Source organism: Rhinolophus hipposideros (assembly GCF_964194185.1).
Source record: "Rhinolophus hipposideros genome assembly, chromosome: 3".
Taxonomy (NCBI): Eukaryota; Metazoa; Chordata; class Mammalia; order Chiroptera; family Rhinolophidae; genus Rhinolophus; species Rhinolophus hipposideros.
Window position 1 is genome coordinate 73,820,660 of NC_138049.1, and position 5,204 is coordinate 73,825,863.

The following is a 5,204-nucleotide window of genomic DNA, read 5'->3' on the forward strand; positions in this document are numbered from 1 at the left end:
CTACAGGCCTAACCTCCATTCAAAAAGTAGAATTTTATTATTAAAGTCATTCAGCTTCTCAATGACTCAGTTTCCTCAACTCTGTAAGCTAGGAAAGTTAGGCTAAATCAATGATTCTTAAAATTTGGGGGGATACCAACTCATTTGAGAATCTGGTGAAAACTATGGATTCTTTTCCCAGAAAAAATGGGCTTAGTCACAAAATTTTTCATACTATCGCAGGGATTCTCAGACTCTTTGAAGCTCATCCACAGTCCTTCAAATGGCCCATGAACTGATGCTTTGAGACTGTGGACTAGATTCACGTATCTCCAAAGGTCTATTTAATTAAGTTTTGTGAGTGGGTCAGGAAAATAATATTGAAGGGAAATAATTTGAGAAGACTGCTATGGTTATCTTTGACATTTCCCAATAGACTGCTCTGACAAAGATTTTCCCAGTCCTAGGACACACACACTTTCCCAAGTGCCTGGGATGAGATCAGCTTCTTGGAGTTATCAACTTGCTGGCAGGCACACAGAGTGTGAGGGCCTCACTGGGACTGACAATGGAGCAAGGCTGCTTGCCACTGCCTCCCAAGTCTGTGAAAAGGCAAGGAGAAACCCCAAGGGGTAGTGCAGAATGCTAATGTTTCTAAATTTCAGGACACAAAAGGGAAACTTTAATGAAGCTCAGGTTTGACTCAGCTGTTCCTACATCATTCATTTGGAAGGCGCTTTCTTTGTCTCCCACTCCTCCACTCTCCTCACAGCCATCCATAGACCTTCTGGTCCCCATCTGTTTCTGAATTGCCTTCTGCATTGACAGATAATGCCAAAAGCTAATGGCAACACTTTCCTCTCATGAAAAGCAGGCATAGTTCTGATCTAAAAGAAAATGCTAACAATTTTAGGGGGTGTTATTCAGATAACAGATAGAACATCAGTTTTATATTCACTTTAAATGTGAAAACTACAGGCTTAATTCCTTTGCTTTGACACAATAAAAGTATGTTGTTTTAAAAGCTCTATTTTTAAGTGTAAGTTGTACAAAATGATCGACAGTAACTATGTTGGTCTTCAGAAAACCTGAGTTTTAAATTTCAGGTCTACCATTAATTGTGTGTGTGACTTTAGATGACTTAAAGTCTCAAGATTAGGATAATCAATCATCTCAACTATAGTCCAGCTCTAAAAATCCCATGATTCAGTCAGCATTTCTCAAAGTATACTTTGGATGACACTGGCCCTCAGGATGTTCCTTCAAAATAAAAAGTATGTAAATAACTTTGAGAGACCCTGTAAATCTCTCCTCACCTCTGTCCTATACCTTAGAGATTCCCTATAGATATGAACATAATAAAGACTATGAGAAATCATATAAGAAAGGAAGAGAGGGCAAAACATGCGTAGCATTGTCTAATTCACCATTTTCTAAATGTATCTGGCCTCAGAAGTCTTTCATTAAATTGTACCTCTTGACAACCCATAGAACAAACTTTGAAAAATATTGTTCAATGTGTTAGCAAAAATGTTGGTGTTTAAAAAGTATTCTTAAGCTAATGGAGTTATTAAAAATTGGAAGGAGGTAACGGTTTCTAGATAATGTGTAAATAACTAGGAAAAGATCTAGCATTTTGTGAGCCAAAGTCAGTGCTAATCAAGTGAAAGAACCTTAAATAGATCCCTTAATGAAGTATTAAACTGTTAATCAGGGTCACACTCTTTTCAAGCTGGAAGGATTGGCTAGGAGGAGGGAAGCATTTCCAGGAGATAAACCTGCCACCTTCCACTTTGCAGTTAGCAGTGATCCAAACTCCATAGTGTGATTGACCCCCTGCATAAATACCTTCAGACCACATAAAGCGAGATGTAAGTGGGTCAGACTTTCTTTTCTTTTAACATTTCTATTAAAAGATTCTATATGGTGCCAGATGGGCACTGGACTTATCAGAGTGATTACTTCATAGACTGTGTAGATGCCTGACCACTGCACTATACATCTGAAGCTGAAGTAGAATAATATTGAATGTCAACTATAATTATATATATATATATAGTTTTATAATTAAGTATGCAAATTTGTTGCAACGATGTTGCTAACTTTTTTTGATATCACAGGGATTATTCATTATGAATTTGTACCAACCTAACAAACAGTTAACCAAGTTTACTATTTGGAAGTGCTGAAAAGTCTGTGTGAAAAAGTGAGACAACCTGAACTTTTCACCAACAATTCATGGTTCTTGCATCATGACAATGCACCAGCTCACATGGCACTGTCTATGAGGGAGTTTTGAGCCAGTAAACAAATAACTGTATTGGAACACCCTCCCTACTCACCTGATCTGGCCCCCAATGACTTCTTTCATTACCTGAAGATAAAGGAAATATTGAAAGGAAGAGATTTTGATGACATTCAGGACATCAAGGGTAATACGAGGACAGCTTTGATGTCCATTCCAGAAAAAGAGTTCCAAAATTGCTTTGAAGGGTGGACTAGGTGCTGGCATCGGTGCATAGCTTCCCAAGGGGAGCACTTCAAAGGTGACCATAGTGATATTCAGCAATGAGGTGTGTAGCACTTTTTCTAGGATGAGTTCATGAACTTAATTGTCAGACCTTGTATATTGGGGGTGACAAAAAAACTGTATACAAGTGGACACTTCAACTTTGCTCAAGCAGTAGTTCGCCATAATCAGAAGTGTTTGGACACTGATGGTAACCACTTTGAGCACCTCTTGTAATTGAGAAGTCAAACATGACTGGTTTTCATCTTTTGTTATCAGTATATATTGAGTATTACAATTTTAATAGGTTTTCCTTTCTTAAAATGTGTATACATTGTTTTGGAACCCTCTGTAGTTATTACAATACTATTAACTATATTCCTTATTCTATACCCTACATCCCCATGACTACTTTGTAACAACCAATATGTACTTCTTAATCCCTTCCCCTTTTTCACCCATCTTCAACCCCCTCCTGTCTGGCAACCATCAAAATGTTCTCTGTATCTGTTAATTCGTTTCTGTTTTGTTTGTTTGTTTATTTTGTTCTTTAGATTCCACATATAAGCAAAGAACCCATTCGCTTCCATGGCTGAGCAATATTCCAGTGTATATATGTACTACCTCCCTTTATTCTTCATTCATTGACAAACACCCAGGCTATTTCTGCAACTTGGCAATTATAAACAATGCTGTAATGAACATATGGATGAGCAAGTCTCTTTGAAGTAGCATTTTGAGTTTCTTCAGATAAATACCCAGAGGTGGGATGACTGGGTCTTTCTTTGTCGCTTGTTATAGCATTTGTTTTAAAATCTATTTTGTCAGGTATAAGTATTGCTACTCTAGATTTTTTTTTTTTTTTAATTTTCATGAAATATCTTTTTCCCATCCCTGTACTTTCAGTCTGTGTGTGTCTTTTAATCTGAAGTGAGTCTCTTGTAGGCAGCATATGTAAGGGTCTTGTTTTCTTCACAGAGGCCTGAGCTGGTGTGCACCACCCCAGCAGCGGCAGTGCCCGCGGCTTCTTCTGTTCCCCATCTGCCACTCACTGGTCTGTTGGTGAGCTCCAAACAAACCTCCCCACGGGCTGAGACATGATGTCATGCGGAAATGAAGGTTTAAGGACAAGTACTCTACCAGATTAGAAGATGCGATCAAACAGCAGCAGAATTGGTGATCTACCTAAAAATGAATACTTAAAAAAGATAGAAGGCACAGAATCTGTCTCTGAGAATGACCCATTCTGGAATCAGTTTCTTTCATTTGCGTTTTATGCACCAACCAGCAGTACTGAGTTGAAGCTCTTGGAGGAGGCAACTATTTCAGTCTGCAGGTCTTTAGTTGAAAACAATCCTCGAACAGGAAACCGTGGTGCATTAATTGAGGTCTTCCTTTCTAGAAACAAAGAACTAAAACTTTCAGCAGAATGTCAGAACCACATCTTCATTTGGCAGACACACAATGCTTTGTTTATTATTTGCTGTTTGCTGAAAGTGTTCATTTGTGTAATTCCTAAGAAGGAATTACAACTTCATTTTACTTATGAAGATAAATCTCCTGGCAGTTACAGTTGTGACTCAGAAGATCTTTTGAAAGAATTACTCTGCTGTGTATGTAGTTAATCTCTAATATTCCACTCTTAGATATTACATATGAAACATCACTAGAAGCTATATGAACAATGGTTGTTTTCCTTTCCTGCCAACTCTTCCGCAAGGAAGTTTTGCGATAGAGCATCAGTCACAAGTACTTGATGTGGGGCCGACGTCTTCCATACGCCAGCAAACTTGCGAAAACCTTATTATATAACTTTCTCAGACAAGAAAAGCCACCTCCTCCAGGAACACGTTTTCCATTAGCATCAGCTATGGGAGGATTACAATATGGACCGGCATCGGATGTAGCAACCAGACTCTGGATTGTCTTCACACTGGGCAGTGTGGGCAGCAAAGCGGCTGCTGCTCCAGAACTTTCTTCCCCTCTGACCAACCAGAGTCTCCTGCTTCTGCTGGTGCTGGCCAACCTGACAGATGCTGCAGACACACCAAACCCCTACCGACAGGCCATTACAACCTTTAAGAATGCATCGATAAAAGTCCTTGCCCCTCGTCAATTCCACAGGCTTTTCAGGTTAATTTTAACAGTTTATACAGTTTCACATAGAGTTTATTATTTGTTGCTTGCTGAAAGTGTTCATTTGTGTAATTCCTAAGACGGAATTACAACTTCATTTTACAATTTCAAACTCATCCTCCATTTTAGGATATAATACAAAATATTGATCTGGTGATTACCTTCTTTAGCTCAAGGTTGCTATGAACTAGAGCTGAACTGTCAGTAGAACAGGTCCTAGAAATCATCAAGCAAGGAATTGTTGCACTGCCCTATGACAGGCTGAAGAAATTTCAGAACTGAAATTCAATATGTGGAAGATGAGCAACCAGAGTTTTTTATCCTGTATGTCTGGTCTCTGGTCTATATCTCATCTGTAGGCCTGTATTGGAACCCACAGGACATACAGCTGTTCACGATGGATTCCGACTGAGGGTGGGTGCCATCTCCCATGCTGATCCCCCTCCAGTCCTGCAGCCCTCCTAATTGCTTATTTTCTGGGGAACAAAAGCAAACAGATTGTCTTGTGTATCTTCTATTAAAGAGAATCTTACAGACGTGTTTCCCTTTCACATTTGGATTTGGAGAAGTGGTGCCCATT

General features: G+C 39.1%; 1 pseudogene across 1 annotated transcript; it reads left to right on the forward strand.

Moving 5' to 3' along the window:
• The first annotated feature begins 3,639 nt into the window (after window positions 1–3,639).
• On the forward strand, window positions 3,640–4,654 carry LOC308494341 (dymeclin-like; annotated as a pseudogene). Its single transcript has one exon. The product of its transcript is annotated as a dymeclin-like (transcript).
• The last annotated feature ends 550 nt before the right edge of the window (window positions 4,655–5,204 follow it).